Genomic DNA, 17,799 nt, shown 5'->3' on the forward strand with positions numbered 1-17,799 from the left:
AGTGCCAAAGGAGGCCCGAGTCCTAGAATCATGATCTAGATGTCAGCTAATAACCAAATGGAAGGAGCACAGACATTTACAATGGAGACATTTCTGAAGCAAACAGTGGAAACAGTCACCCCAAGGTGCACCCACTTTTGGTAGGTGCACTGTATTTTCAAACTAGAGCTAAATCACCTTAATGCAGCTGGCAATCTACATACCAAGGATTTGGTAAACCTCCCAAGTCCTCCCTCCCAGGGTGCAGAGGGTTTTCCTCTCTAGTTTCTGCCAGTAGAAAAAAGAGGGGACAGCAAATTAATTAGTTTAAAGACAGCTCTGTCATCAAATTGGGGAGAAGGCACAGACTGGCCATAAGAGAGAGTGTATAATCCTCTGAAAAATGAATTACAGTTCCCTACAAATAAAGAATAAAGCTCCAAGATTCTGCAATCACAGCTAATGGTCAAGCAAGACAAGTATATTCTAAGAGGTTTATTTACAAAGCTGTTGAAAATCATGCCCAAATGTGAATGGGAAGCTAGTCAATCGTGGAAATTTGGGATTCTTCAAATGCAAATGAGAAATGAAGTGTAGAACCTCCGTCAAAGGGCTGCTATACATGCTGGTATGGATCGCAGTCTAGACCTCCACAGGGTCATGATGGGCATGTTTGAAGTACATTAGAATAACCTGAGTGCTAACTCACTAGAGTGGTACATGATACCTCTCCTACTGTAAGAAGAACCTCTTCCTTTTAGAAAAAAAAGGAAGTGGAAAAGTCTATAAGCTTCAATTGCACTATTGTGGGGTTGGCTACCACCACATTCTCTGACTTGTATCAGGAGGATTCACTGTACTACTAGGGACCTAAAAAACAGAAACTACATCTTTCCCATCTACCAAGGGGCAACAGAAATGAGCTTTGGTCTTTCTTCTCTGACCACCGCAATCAGGCATGGAATCAGATGGAATGGTGGGAATCTGTAATAGGAACCTCCCTTGCTACAACAGAAAAGAAACATCTAATGTTAACCCTCTCCCATCTTGTCGCAATGTGCAGGAAAGGGATGACCCCTTTGCTCCATATGGCAAACAAGAACATCTCTAAAGTGTCTCACTCCTTGATGACTCTCTCTGCCAATACTGCTAGATCTTCAGCACAAGGGGAGGGTTAAAGGAGTTGCTTAGCTACCATCAACATGTTGACCTACCTCAGGAAATGTACGGCTAAGAGCGACAACCTTATCTATGACCCACTACCACACCCAAAGGATGATTTGATTGGTGGAATGAATTAGAGGATGCTTAGGCCCCAGCTCCTAATTCACAGCCTTTGTGGTAAGAAGTACTACCTCAAATTCTAAATGGTTTGCTCACAGCACCTTTTTCAGTGGGAGCCATGTTCTTTAAGGAGCTGAGGAATGTGTCATGGTGATCCTCTAAAGCTTATGTCCTAGGCACCTGCAGCTGTTATAGTTGCATGACATGATTTACCAAAGGGGGAATGGTGTGGGATGCCCATTGTCCCAGTGTCTTGTAGCATATGGACAAACAAGATGATTATCTGTGACTGCATGAAGAATCCATAGCAATAGACACCGTCTGACCACTGCAACACACACATTCTCAAGTATATGAAAGATACTACGACTATTGCCGCTGCTGTTAAGCTCAGAACATGCGAGAGACCCCAAGCTTGGACTTTGATATATCTTCACTTTTGCAAAGACATTATCTCCTGGGCCTTCTGTGTGGTCAGGAATGACAGAAATTGCAGAATGTCTTACTTCATCTACATGACAGTGATCATGTCAGGTAAATGTAGAGAACTTCTCCACATTTATGAGCAGCTCCACTAGGACCTGCAACCCCAGGTGTACAGACGTCAAGTAAGCTACCAAGGAGTCCTTTGGTAGGGCCAACAACAGCATGTCATCCAGATAAGCGAATACATGAAGACCTTTCTCCTAAAAGATTTCCACCACAATGGCATTTTAAGAAATAAGTCTAGTTGCAGAGCATGGGCCAAATTGCAAACTTGTCCTTACTTTGGTGCCTACCAAGAATAAAATGAAGGAACCTCCTATGGAGACCTCAGACTTTCAGGTACATCCTTTGTACCCGAGTTAAAGAAGGTATTCTTCAGTAACAGTGTCAGTAAAGCTTGTAAGATTAACATAATGAACTTCATTATTGCAACATAGTTGTTTAAAATTAGCAGGCCTAGGATGGGACCACCGCTGGCACTCTTTAATGGTACTAGGAATAGTCCTGAGTATTAGCACATACCTCTCCTCCAAATAACAAACTCTAGACTATTTTGTAGTTCAGTGATTGTCCTGTAATAGGCAGTGCATGCCCTAAATGCTTCTTTAATGCAGAAATCAAGTTGTTCACTATGAGTGTTCTTTAAAACAACCAGTGTTTTAACTGGAGCTGAAGATGTGGAATGGCAAATCTCCTGGACTTAGAAGAGGCACAGCCAATTCTCTGCAGTTGCGGGGGGGGGGGGGTATCTGGTCAGGTATCTAAGGCCTCAAGTGTCTGTCCTTGTCTAATACTACTACCCCAATTAGCCCACCCACCCCCATGTTTCTCTGCTTTTATGCCTCTAGGGGAGGACATTTGCTTTCTTCCCTTCTCTGGGATGCATAACTACAATTTTGAGAGGGATTCCCCTCTAAGTAATAGTAGAAGTCCCTCCTCTAAGGACAGGAGCTTACTTTATTCAATAATCCCCTCAATTTTTTGGCTCTCGTTTGACTCTTCATGCTGAAGGCAGTACAAAGTAACTTAGCTCTACACCATGTCAAAGGCAGCCTACTGACAGTGCAACAACTAGTTCTACATGATTTGGTAATGTTGACAAGACATGGTTGGTATATTGGTTAATGTCTTTGCCTCTGAAGTACAAGGTACAGGACCCAATCCTGACCTCTGGCTAATGCATCTGTGGAATCTGCATGTTCCTTTCATGTCTCTGTGAGGGCTCCTGTCACCTCCCAAAAACATGGTGAGTGTTTCCACCTCAAACTCACCCAAAGCTGAATGGAGTCACAGGTATCTGCACAAACTCCAGGTGGTGCCAGGGAACAGTTGTGCAGACCAACTGCTTTAGTTGGAATATGTGGTCCATAGTACTCTCTGGATATCAGGACTCACCACTAGATGGTGTAAATATTGCCAAAAATAGGCAAGAGGTATTTGCCTTTGATAAGTTGGTTGAGGACTCGGCCTGCTCTTACCTACTACAGGGATTCATACCAACAGTGGGATGGGTCTATGTGCCTCCAAGGGCCAGTGTATGCTCACCATAAAGCTCAGCAGCCCTGGGTTATACGGTCCACCTACCCAGCCTGGGTTACTTGGGATATCTCTGTTCAGTAAAAGTCAGACAAAAAAACAATATTGAACCTGCCATACTTGAGCTAAGAATTGCACATTGACTATACATTCACTGACAGGATACAGCTTGAAAGTGGATGACATAATGGTAAATAAAAGACAAGATACACTGTGTACCTAGAAGACAAGGTGGAAGGTCAATGCAAGACAACTACTTGGCTTGGGATCCAAAGTCCACTACTCAGGGGGAAGGCAGACTGGAAAGGGTATAGAAACTGTTATAAAGGAGAAGACAGTGATGGATGTCATCAGAACTAGTAAGAGACTCATAGCAAGAAGATTCTAGGGTAAAATAGAGGAGCATTCGCAGTTTCAGTGTATGCACCACAGCAGAGTTGTGATGGAAAGTGTGCATTCAGGCAGCAGTTGCGGAACATGATAGATAAATTATGACAACATTGGTTAGTGTTGATAATGGGGAACCTGAAAGTTTACACCAGGACAGACAAAACAAGATAGGATGGCTTCATGGGCCTTCATGAGTGAAGCAACAGGAATAAAGAAGAAGAGTTCATTCTAGGATTCCGTTTCGCAAATGGCTTGAAGGTGGCCAATACGTGCTTCAACAAGAGAGACAATCAGAAAATCACATACATGAGTGGCCAACATGAAACTCAGGTAGACTTCTCCTCATAAAGAAAGGACACTGAGGTAAAACCAGAGACTGCAAAGTCATCTTCAGTGAAACAGTCAGCCCACAGCATATACCACTGATGGACATAATCAGCTGTAAGCAGTAGTCAGAGAAGGCACTAAGGTCAACAAAGACTTGGCTAAAGACCTGGAAGACAACTGAAGTGAAAGTACAAGTGCTCAAGGAAATACTGTTGGCTGCAGCACCTCATGAAGAAGAGGAAATAGACTGAATAAAAGAATACTGACAGGGTCTCAAAACAGCATGTGTTAAGACTACAGAACATATACACATCCAAGCAAGGCATGGAAATAAGGTACATATGGAAACCTGGTGGTAGAATGCAGAAGTCCAAGAAGAAAAAAAAAAGAGTACAGGAAAAAACTGAGAGACATAAAAGACAGATCAGATTTAGAAGGAATACTGACTGGCTAACAAAGAAGCTAAGACAGCAGTCGCAATAGCAAAGAACAAGGCATGAGAGACACTTTATTAGTTTCTGGAAAGTGACTTAGAGATGGCACAAAGAAACTCTTTATAAGGTTGCAAGACAAAGACGCAAAGAAGACAGTCATCAGACACAATTCATTAGGGGTACCAGCTATAACCTACTCACCAGTCCACAGGACATCAAAGGTGGCTGGAAATATGTCCAGCAGCTTCTGAATGAAGAAATCCCATACAAAGCTGTAGTGTCCCAAACAAAGTCTATGAAGAAAGAGGAAGAACAGCCCACCTTAGAAGCAGTGGCGGCTGGTGACTTCAAATCAAAGGGGGGCTGCAGGAGATAGAAGTCTAAACCTCAAAATGCACTCTCTCGAGGCACTCCTAAAAATGGAGAACATCGATATCTGTGCAGTAACTGAGACCTGGTTCAAGGCTCCAGAGAGCACCCCTGCAATACCAGGCTACAACTCTTACCACACTTTTCGGCCACCAAACCAGGACCGAAACACTAAAGGTGGAGGAGTGTCAATATTCACCAAGGATATTCACACCACCAGGCTAGTTGGCCAACACAATGTGTCTGAAATTCTCCAAGTGCAACTAACACTAGGTAAGACTGCAATCCAAATTGTAGCTTGCTACAGATCCCCCACCATACCCCAAGATTCTCACTACACCTTTCTAAACATACTGGAAAATATTAAGATAGAACCAAACACCCTAATACTGGGTGATTTTAACTACCCTGCCATTAACTGAGAAAACTACTCATGTCCCAACATCTTTGCGCAACGGTTCTTGGAATTCATAAATTCCAATGCCCTAGATCAACTAATCCATAGTCCCACCAGGGGCTCCAACATCCTAGACCTGGTCATTACCAACATGGGAAATCAATGCTCCATACCTATGGTCACCCCCTCGTTAGTCAGGTCTGACCATAAGCTAATCACCCTTAACATCCACATCCCACCCGCACCCCCCAGTAAAGAAACCACCATAAAAAACTTCTCCAAAGCCAATTTCATGCTACTCAAGTCAGAAGTGACAAACTTCATAACACCCATGCAGACGGAACTGAACGTTCAACTGCTGAATCCTACACTAAGGCACTGTACGAGCACATCCACTCATGCATGAATCGTGCCATCCCAAATAGAACCAAAATGCTCTCATCCAAAAAAGGAAGCCAATCTGGTGGTCCCCTGCCATAAACAAACTTTACAACAAAAGGAAGAAACTTTTGCAGAAAAGAGGAAAATCCCAGGATGCAAAAACTCCCTTACTAGCCTCAGTAAGAAACTGAGATGCCTCATAAAATCCTCCAAAGCTAGTTACGAAAATAAAATTGCCAAAGATTCCAAAGACAACCACAAAGCATTCTATAACTATGTCAAGAATCTAAATGGCAATGCTCAGATCTGCTCTGAGCTAAAACAGAATGGCATTAAATATACTGATCCAAAGGATATTGCCAATATCCTGGCAGATCGATTCAGTGCCAACTTCACCCCTCTCACCCCTAAATGGCCCATCTCAATACCGGAAGATTGCCAAATTCCAGTAATAACGGCCACACAGGTACAAAATGCACTCTCTAAAGCCAAGAATACAGCAACCATGGGACCAGATGACATCCCGGGCTGTGTACTACATGAACTACAATATGAACTGGCATCTCACCTAAGTGTCATGTTTAATCATTGCCTCACCTCAGGTTTCGTGCCCACTGAGTGGCGCACAGCTACAGTTATCCCAATCCACAAGGGGGATCCACCTTGGATCCTGGAAACTACCGTCCCATCAGTCTGACAAGCCTTATCTGCAAGGCCATGGAGCATATTATCACGGAACTTATAAACAAAGACATTGGCAACCTTCAAACACTGGACCCCACCCAGTTTGGGTTTGTGAAGGGCCGATCTTGTCTCCTGAACCTGATTGACTTCTTTGAATCAGTCACCATAGCCATGGACAAGGGTAAGGTGGTCCACACAGCCTATCTAGACCTTTCCAAAACCTTTGACACCATCCCCCACTCTGGAATCATAGATAAACTTACTAAGTTGGGCATTAATCCCTATGTCACCCAATGGGTTGCTAAATGGCTTACTGATAGAACCCACACTGTAAAAGTAGCCGACTCCAAATCCAGCTCCAGACAAGTGACAAGTGGAGTACCTCAGGGTTCAGTCCTGGGGCCGCTCTTGTTTGGCATCTACTTCTCTGAAGTACAGGTCAACACTAAGGGACTCTGGCTAACAAAGTTTGCAGAGGACTGCAAACTGGGAGCCATTATTGAATCCCCAAATGATGTGGATACTCTACAAAAGGGCCTTACAGAAACAGATGCTTGGTGCCAGAGCCATGGGCTCAAGCTCAATGCCAAGAAATGTATTGTTATCCCCTTTGGAAAAAAACATGTATCCATGAATTACCATATAGATGGCAGTACACTAAACACAGAAAGTGTGATAAGAGACTTAGGGACACAGGTGGACAGTGGTCTCACCTTCGATAACCACATCGCCACAACAGTCAGGAAATCCTTCTATGTGGCACACCTCATCACGAAGGGCTTTTCATCCAGAAAAAAGGAGGTCATTGTCCCACTCTACTCATCCCTCATTAGACCCATTATAGAATACAAAGACCCATTTGGTATGTACCTCTCAAGACATCTGCAACAACTGGAAAGGCCTCAGAAATACCTCACTAAAAGAATCACAGGCCTAAAGCAGATGCCCTACGCTGACCGCCTTAAAAAACTCCAGCTATACTCTGTCGCATATCGTCTACTCAGAGGCGATCTCTGCTTAACATACAAGGCCATGTCAAACCCAGAGCTGTTGGACATGCTACACTTAAAGAAATCCCAATCCCTCAGAGCTACACGCTCCAGGGATCTAAACCTTGTCATCACAATAAACAAAACATGCTGGAGGGATAGGTTCCTGACCCAGAGACTCCCCAGACTCTGGAATAGATTGCCCATACATGTCAAGCAGAGTGCCTCTTTGGACCTCTTCAAGAGGAACCTTGACGATTGGATGGGAGAAAGGAAATTCACCCCAGGGATCACGTCAGTCGCCCTGCTAGACAGGGGTCCAGGAAAGTAAATAATGTGGGAATAAATAGCCAGGGAATTGTTATGGCTAGGCTTGTATAGGCCCTAGGGCTGATAGCCTAGTACCAGCCTATGAACCTATGAACCTATAGCTGAATGGGTGGGGTCAATGGGAAGGGTTGCAGCCAACTAGAAAGGGGAGGAGCTATGCTCAAAACCACAAAAACTAACTTTAATTAAATATGCTGCCCTGGGTGCCAAACCCTCATTATGAGAGTCCAATCAAGACAAATGAAGTATAAAAGAATAAAAATATTTCAATGCATTGGCTGCATGACAGCTTACTTAATATCTAGATGGAAACAAAAAGGTTGTGCGGCATGAAAAAATAAATTACTTTTTAAATACATTACTGGAATGCCAGTCAAAATCAAGTATACGAAAAATAAGCAGCACTCAACTCAAACCGCTTCTCCTTGCACTGCAGTTCTAATTATAATTTATATTCAGCTTTATTAAAGTACCAAGTAACATGCTGAAAGCAGCAATCTCTGTGATGCCCTCACTTGTAAATATGTTTCTTATCCAACAAAAGACCTGCTGCCTGACAACTATCTAATTGTTTCATGGGGAAAACATGATCAAAGTAAAAAATGACAAGCAAACAAGAAACAAGCTCAAGATACATTGCTTAAAGGATTACTGCACAGGTTATGGACCACACATGAATGGCATTCTGTTTAGTTTACGGGTAAAGCCCTCAGAGATCACTGGAAGTCTCCAACAAGTGTAATGAGCTTCTTAAAATAATGTAATCCTGTCATATGCATTTCAATACCCAACTTTATACATCATCTAGTTAAGTATTCTCTGCATGGCAACAACAGAAAGGCTTTCAATGTTGGCAATTCTTTAACAGTATGCTTATTAAAGCTTACTTGCATGTTATGATCTCAGACAAGCTTACCTGATGGTCACTAAAGCATTGCTACTTAAAACACAGAGCAACAGGCACTTTCCGAGTAATAAGCATAAATCAACAGTACAAAAATATGACAGAAACCAGACCATTCTGCAAAATCAAGAACAGATGAAAAGCCACTGTAGTACTTGTGTCTACCTTGGATGGGGGGATACCCTGCACATTTACACTGCACAACTGCTCCTTGCCTTGCTTGGACACATCCAAAGTCACTACATGGGGGAGTGGGGTGCAACAAGTATGTCACAATTTGAACTGTCTCTGGCTGACTGTGATGGTCCTGACACATTTGTCATACCTCTCAACCTCAAAGCAAGAAATCTGGACAAAGCCATACATAGAAGTGGGACAAAGGCCCAAAAATAAGGGCAATTTTTAAATATTACTCTTATAAACTTAGCAAGATAATAGAATAGTAGGTCTTGCATTAGTATGAATTTTCTGAAGGATATGAAATCTGAAACTCAAATGTCTGTCATTATTTTCTAACTTCAGTCTTTAATGATTTACCACTAATTTGCCAAAAAAAAACACAATTTTATGAAAAATGGACCAAAAATGTGATGCAAAAATATAAAATAGCCACACAATACAGCTGGGAACCTGTCAAAGAAGGGACACTTTTTTAATATTAGTACTGCTAACTTGAGCAGCTGACAAAATAAAAGAATCTACATGCATTTCTGAAATAAAAGTAATCTATAACTCTGATTATTACAGTTATTTCTTAATTTTAAACCCTCCATGTTTTCTTCCACAATTGCTATTTTGCGGAGGGATTATTAGGGGAAGAGCAACATTTTGAGCCAAATTCGGGGACAGTTCAGGGGTTTGGCTATGCCTAATTTTATAAAGCAATTTATTTGCATGTACCTCTCAACCTGTTAATGCAATAAATCTGGACAAGGCCAAATATACTGGGGGAACATATAAACAGTACTAAAAATTGCTCTTGTATAAACTGAGACAGTTGATAGAATAACAGGTCTTACTTTAACATGCATTTTTCTGAAGGTTATGAAGTCTGAAACTCAGTCTGTCATTATTTAGTGACTTAATTCCTAAACGATTTTCAAGAAAACCACAAATTTTATGAGGAACAAACCAAAAATAAGAAGCAAAAATCTATTAATTCTGTGAAAATCTGGACAGTTGGGAGGTATAGTTCAACTGGGGCTGTCTTTGAGTTTGCTTCCCTTCCCCCTCACAAAATAATGGTCGAATGGAGCCCTCCCCCCTGCAGCCATTCCAATGATCTATTACTTGGCTATTTCACTTCATTTACCATAAACACTAATGTGCATACTGCTTTACTTCTATGATGATTTGGATTTCATTTGAAAGTTTTATTTTGCATTTTACAGCACAAACACTAAGACATCTGCTAAACAAAGCAATGCAGTCTCACAATGAAAACAGGCTTAGCATTAAAACTCTGTCCTTGAAACTCACATTCAAAGAAACAGCACTGAAACCCACATTCAAAGAAAATACATTTTGCCAGTGGCAGATAAAGATCAACTTTGGGCTGTTTTCAAAATATTAGGCCCCTTGCACATGAAACATACATGTGCTCTTTTGATACACCTTCCTGATTGTACTAAATTATATTCCTTGTACAATACAGTACAGTTGTTAGACGGCATTTTAAATGTATTGTTTTGAACATTGTTCCAGTAAACAATGAAACAAAATGCATGCACCAATGACAAAACTACCCAATTCCGAACATTTCCATCATAAAAGTCTACTCAACCTTCTACAGTCCACCAGTATCAGTAAATATGCACAATCTCTGAAGTAGTAAAAGTCATCTAAATAATTCCACATTAAAGAAATCTGTAACAATGAAGAGGTTGCTGCTAGCAAACAACTTTATATGTCATTGTTTATTCATCTACAAATAAAGTGCCTGTTGCCCTTGAGGAATAAATTGCCTATGTTGCATGCATTAAAAAAATGATAAGCTAGTAATATCGCAATAGGGACTGTATGGCAAACTGATAACAGGTTCATAGTTACTACTCTAGGTATCTTTGCCAAAAAGGACTGCAGCATCCACCCACTTTACAACACAGTACAGTATCAGCAACACATCTACTGTGGGAATAGAACCCACAGCCTTCTGCATCAAAAGCAAGTACACTACCTGTTGTGCTATTAAAAATGCAAGCAGACTCAGAATAAACAGCACTAAAGTTTTGTTCCCCTGCAGCTCTCAGCTCCTTGTAAAATCTACTCGACACGCAGTTGTATCTCTGAACTTTGCAGCACAAGAAATCTGGAAAAAGCCGAAATTTATTGGGGGGGACAAAAGCCCAAAAACCAGGGACACATTTTAAACATTGCTTGTATAATGTTGGAAAGTTGCTAGAATAAAATGCTGTGTTACCACCATACATTTCACTGCCATGTCTTTAACCCAGGGGACCCTGTGCAAAACAATCAGAGAAACATACCACTATACCAAATCAGCTGTTTTGTGAAAGACAGGAAGACTAACTTAAATGGCTACCATTTAGTGAATTCAGTTCTCACCATAGCTGTCAACCTCTTGGCACAAAACACCTGAACAAAGTCAATAATGGGGGAATACAGCCCCCAAATATATTCAGTGAATTCAGTTCTCACTATAGCTCTCAACCTCTTAGCAAAATAACATGCGGACAAAGCCAGTAATGGGGGGAATACAGCCCCCAAACATTCAATGAATTCAGTTCTCACCATAGATAACTCTCAACCTTAGCACAAAATACCTGGACGTAGCCAATAATGGGGGAATACAGTCCCAAAAATAGGGACAAATTTCAAATATCCATGTTATAAACTTAGACAACTGCTAGAATAAACAGTTGCGTGTTACCATGTACTTTCTGAAGAATATGAAGTCTGAAATTCAAATGCCTGTTATTTTTAAACATTTAACCAGGAAACTAGTCTGACTTGGAACAAAAGACAATTTTCAGCAGAGCAGGAAGAAATGCCAGACACATCTTTGTAAGATGGGAGGACATGCAGACACCACACAGAAGGCACCCCAGCCAAGAATCAAACCAGATAACCTGTGACTGTTAGGCAGCAATGCTACCAGTGCACCACTGCACTACAGACTTTGCAAGGAAAAATGTAGATACAGAAACCACAGATTTTATGAGGACCAGAACAAATATGAGGCAAAAATCTGCAAATATTTTTAGAAATGGTGGTGGATAGGAAATTCAGGTCCTTGCCACCTGCAATGAAAGTACAGGGTTCAAGCCTGAGTATCTCTACCCACCACCATTTGTTCTATCTAGCCACCAGTATATAGTAACTGGGGCATTACACACACACGCACACACACACTCTTCATTCAGCAGTATAATTCCTGTCATGAAGTCTTTACCAGCTGTAATAAATGTCCTACACGTTCATGAACAAAGCAAGCCCACAATCCAGCCAGCCAGCCAGCGACCAAACGAAGCAAGCCCACAATCCAGCCAGCGACTGAACACCTACCTAAAGCCTTTGTCCAGCAGTAATCTACGAAGCTCGCACAATGAAAGTCCCGCGAGAGTAGCTCACCCCTCAGTCCTCCTCATTGGTTCTGCCTGCAGCTGAAGCAGTCCGGAGCTCCTCTGTTCTGTGCGGTCGTCACCGCACAGATTCCTTGGTATCTCACAGCAATGATTGCTGGGTACCTCTTTGTCTGTATCCGGACTGTTGATAAAGGCAGTCTGAGTTCTCTAATGTGTCCGCACATGTGCAGAGGAGTCGGGACTCGTGATTTTTTTTTTCTTCCGTTTTTGTTTTCTTGTTTTACAAATTTTTCTTTTGTTTTTTCTAGGTGGGAGGGTTGCAGTCTGATAGCACGAGCCACCCCTGCTTAGAAGTAGTAAGAACACCACTAAGGAAAATGACATTAGAAGCAGCAGCAGCAGCATGCTCTTGAGGGTACTCGCAGCAGTATGGAGAGAAAGTTTTATTTCAGATGACTGAAGAATAGGTATTCTAGTGTCGCTGTACGGACATTCCCAACTGTTGGCAGTACAGAGGTATCAGACTCCTATCACAGTACATGAAAGTGCTGAAAGCGTGACTGACAGATATGCAGAGAGATAGAAAGTAAAATAGGGCGGATTTCGGATACAGCTCAGGATGCAATACAACAGATGTAATACTTGCAGTGAGAAAGCTAGTGGGGAAAATGTTAGTTAAGGAAAGAGTTCAACTGGGCATTATGGCAGGGTCCCAAGAAAGCTTATTTGAGAAGTCCTGTAATGGTTTCAAGTCTAAGAAAATTAGTAGAGTTAGTGCAGACTGTATAAAAGTACCAAATAACACAAGTATAATCAGTGTTTGGACTCAGAGTGGTTGCCAGTGGCACTGTGTGTGCAACAGGCTTCATCTCTGAGCCCACTGTAGTTCACAGCAGTGATGGACAACATTACCAAACAGGCGGGAGAGGACAGATAAACAAAGCTGATGAATGCAGATGATGTGGCATTACAAGCAGACTCTGAAAAGGAACTTCAACAAATGATAAGGGAATGTAATTAAAAACAGAAAGCACATGCAGTGAAACTGAGTACAGACAAGACAGTTATCATGTCAGCAATGAGGGTAATCGGAGGACTCCGAAAACTGAGACAGAAGGTGAAATAGTGGAACAGGTTTAACAGCTTCCAGTATCTGGGAAGAGAGGCTGAGGAAAAGGGAATTCTGATGGAGGAGGTCAAAACTAGAATTCGAGGGGTTACAGACAAATGGCACAGAGTGTCAGGGGTAGGGTGTGATGGAAGAATGCCAAAGAAACTTAAAAGTAGTGTTCAAACAGTGGTGCAATGAGTACTTCTGTATGGTATAGAAACCTAAGCAGTGAAGGTGAGGACGTTGAGGAAGCTAGAGTTGAAAGACATGAAGTGCCTGAAACAGGAAGCAGGATACACACTGTGGGAGAGACAAAGAAATTATGATGTCATAGCAGAAGTCAAAGTAGCTCCAGTTGCAGAGAAGGTCAAAGAGAACAGATTATGGTGGCTTGGGCACAAATGCAGAAAAGCAGAAGATAATTTGGTAATGATTTGGTAAAAGACAGGAAGAAGGCAATAAGGCACAAGGACATCCAACAAAAAGATGGATGGATAGTATGTGAGAAGATATGTGACAATCAGGCATCACAGCAAAAGAAGGACATCATGTAAAAATAGGAAAAGGGAGGTTGAGGATGAAGATAAATGTAACATGAAGCTCACATGCACAATGATGTCACCTTCCTATAAAGAAAAAAGGAGCTAAAGATGGCAGGGGTCCAGGGGAAGTAAATATTGTGGGAAGAAATAGCCAGGGAATCGTTAAGGCTAGGCTTGTATAGGCCATAGGGCTGATAGCCTAGTACCAACCTATGAACCTATAAATTTTAGAGCACCTCTGTCTTGAACAAGAACATTTACTTTGTTAATCTTTTTCCAGTCTGATGTATGGCTAAAAGGAAGAGAGTTGCTCATACCATACTCATATTTTTTCTTTTGTTTGGTACAGGATACTATCACACAAAACCAGGAACCACACAATACACTTGTCCAAACAATTCACTGAACTCTGGTAGATGCAAACAGACACAGAGGAGGCACTATATACAAAAGAATTTTATTGTAAACTACAAAGAGTGCTTTTGTCAGGTTATAGGAAAGACTTCCTCAGTCTCAAGTAAAACACTTCAATCAAAATTTTAAATCTCGTGCTATAGATTTCACATGACCACGCTAACCAAGGATACATGCACAACAGGACTCGGTGTTCCAAAATAATAACTAAATACATAATTTAGTAATAAAAAATACATAAATATCAAGCATATGAAAATACAACATAATAAAAATAAAATTGATACCATATAAGACCGCCGTCTCAAAATACTTGCTATACAAAGGCTTACATTAAGCCCAGGAAAGTTGTGTGGGTTAGTCTTGATCTGACACTTAAACTCTTTAGCTTCTATTAAAACTCCATGGTCCCCCTTGAAGGTCCTTTACCACTGTATCTAACCCAAAGAAAATAAAGCTGTGAGTAGAATGCTCAGCAATGACCGCACTTACATTTTCCCTTCCTAGATGACATCGGCTAACAACAGATAAACAGCAACCTAAGCTCACTCAAAAATAGAGAAGATTCCCCAACGGGGTACTTATCTTTAATGTGTTCTGTAGCGCGGAGCAGAACAAGCAACCTGACGTTGACTGTGGCAGAGAAGTTCGGAGGTCTGTGCGTGCGGACGTCTTATTTATGGCACATGGTTTATGGCCCCTGCATGTGACGTCCCACGCACCTTACATTAGCCAGGCTTAAGCTTTGCTATATGAGACGTGTTCGGGTCGCCTGAGGTGGAGGATCCCACATGTGAGAATACTGCAACATGAGAATAGAAGGACATTTATTCTTGTTTTTATTTTTGATGTCACGGTTATGTTCATAAATATGATCCCTAAACCTCCCCTGTGTTTTCCCTACATAAAAACAACATTGCTGGCACAAAGCTAAATAAATAACACCACTAGAATTAGATGTATAGTGGAAAGTTGACCTAACCAGATTCTTATGCACTACCAGTGTCGTTTTCATAAATAAATTCACACTCTGGGCAAAACCCACACTTAAAAGTGCCTATCTTTTTATTTGTAGGACACAAAGATACGGATCCATAGTGTGTAATTTATTTACCCTTTCTATAAACTATAAGGGGTGTGTTCCCAAACTGTTCAATAAGGCCCTCAAAACAGGAAAAAATACTCCAGTTCCTCTTAAGGATTCCCATAATATTCTTGTGATCTAACGTATAGGTAGTAATAAAATAACTATATATCTTATTCTCTCCATTTTTGTTCATCACATTATCAGAAGGAGGAACCTGTTCAGAACTTAATATTGGTTGGTAGGTGCCATCTTTCTTCATGGTGATTACTTCAGCAAATGTTCTTGCAACAATATTACTGGCATATCCATCAGAATAAAACATACATGCTAACTTTTGTCGCTTAATAATAAATTCCTCATCCTCTGTAGCCATCCTCGCAAGTCTTACAATCTTGCATACTGTCCTTTTCCTATCCCAATTTTGGGATGTTCAGGATGACAGCTAGTGTAATGAAAAAGACTGTTTGAATATGTAGGCTTCCTATAAATATTACTAATGAGCCTCCCATTGATCAAATTCTTCCTGATTTCCACATCTAAATAATTAATTTTATGAAAATCAAAACCAAAAGTGAACATTAAAAAAGAGGTTGTACTGTTTAGATGATTAACAAACAACTTGATATTACTAATAGGTTTATTCCAGACAATAAATATATCGTCCAAAGCCTTTATAAACTGTCCAAGGTGGGGGACTGAAAGTATGCATCACAAACTTTTTCTCCCATAGGAGCATTATGACATTGGAGGCACATACTGCCCCCATAGCCACACTCTTCTTTTGCAAGAAACATTGCCTTTCAAAAAATACAAAATTATTTTTAAGGACTATTTCCATAAGTATAACTGATGTACTAATCTCAGCATTGTTGAACTGAGTGGATTCCACCAAAATGTCGTGGAACTATTCCAATCCAAAATCATGTTTAATGACACCAAATAAAGCAAAGTGCAACTAGGAAAAAACTGAAGAAAAAATGAAACCAAGGTATCTGGAGCATGAAATAATCACACACCACCACAAAAGTAGATTAAGAGCTTTCGTTCTATTAATGTACAGAACTTCATCACAATAAAGTACAAATTAGCAACACTCCTTATAATCTAATAAAACCATGACATCTCAATAATACTCATCCAATAGAATCACAGTAAAAACAATTGTTGTAATGACCAATAGACATCAAGATTGTAACTACATGAACTTTGAAAAAAAATAAAATAAAAAAAACTACATTTACCAATATTAAATGTGTTTTCTAAATACATTTAAATCTCAACAAACTTTGTAATGAAAAAGTTTCATTTAGCCCTGGTGTCACATCAGCACACAGAACACTTGCCATCTAAGTTCTACAAATTCAGGATAATGATTGAATTCATTGACAAATGTTCTACAGTCCACTTTTTCCAACACAAGAAAGCTAAACTTACGAAAATTATTACAAATCAAACTGTGGCTAGCAAGTGCATTATTATGATCTTTATTTTTAAGGGAACATACATGTTCAGCAATCCTACAACCCAGCCTTCTGGTTGTTTTCCCAACATAGAAGCTGACACAGCCTGCCAGGTATACTAAAACCCTTTGTGCTACAAAACTAAATCTACCCTTAGCTGTAAACATAAAATGAATGTGCTCATGGGATATCAGACATGCAGCAGTGGGCGAAGTACGGCCCAGACGTAACACTGGCCTGTCCTTCTGTGAGTTCTGATAGTGAAAATGTACTTTCTTCACATTTTTTTTCATCTGAAAGTGTACAAGAACTTAGTTCTATTGCTGTTGGACTGGGTAATTCTATCTCGGTTTATAATTTGTCTGATTTTAACATTTCTGGGAGCACATTAAACTGTTGAAACTAGGACTTAATTTCCAGCCCAGTAGGAGGCCGAACGTTACAAAAACTCTGATAGAACTCAAGCTCTACACTCGTAAGTTAAATTTAAACTATATATTGAATGATGTTGGTCACAGTTACTGTAATGTTTTGTCAAAGCCGTCCACCTTTAATCCTGGTTTAGTGCATACTGTAAAAGCCTTTGAGGCTTTCTGTGAAAAAGATATTAGAAGTATGTTACAAAATCAAAACAGAAAAATGTTTTATAACTTAAACCTTAATGAAAAGAAAGCTCTGAATGAACTTATTTCAAGGAAAGATTTAAGTTTTATGAAGGCGGATAAGGATGGGGCTATTGTAATGAATTCAACTGACTACATAGAAGCTATGGAAATTATGTTAGCAAATGTATTAGAGTACAGGAAAGTCATGAAGTTTGAAATTGTTAAAAGTTATGCCTGTATCCACAGTACATTATATGACATGTTTATGAACTCTGAAATAACTAGGGAAGTGTTTGAATTTTTATGTGTGGATAATCCCAGGGTGGGTGTGATGTTTGGAATTCCCAAACTTCACAAAAATGTTGAAAAACCTCCATTCAGACCTCTTATATCAGCCTCAGGAAGTTGCAATGATTGTATTTCTTTGTATTTAGATTCAGTGCTGAACCCACTAGTTAAGCAGCTTCCTTCTTATGTAGCTGATTCTTGTGATTTTTTTGGACCAGCTTAGGTCCTTTTTTTCTTCCTCAGACTTTAGGTTGGAA

At 40.5% G+C, this 17,799-nt stretch overlaps 1 protein-coding gene across 2 annotated transcripts in view; it reads right to left on the minus strand.

Moving 5' to 3' along the window:
• Positions 1-17,799, minus strand: part of POLDIP3 (DNA polymerase delta interacting protein 3) — a 1,331,876-nt gene that overhangs the window by 622,163 nt on the left and 691,914 nt on the right. The window lies entirely within an intron of this gene.

This window comes from Protopterus annectens, chromosome 1.part1, assembly GCF_019279795.1.
Source record: "Protopterus annectens isolate FY-2018-M chromosome 1.part1, PAN1.0, whole genome shotgun sequence".
Classification (NCBI taxonomy): Eukaryota; Metazoa; Chordata; order Ceratodontiformes; family Protopteridae; genus Protopterus; species Protopterus annectens.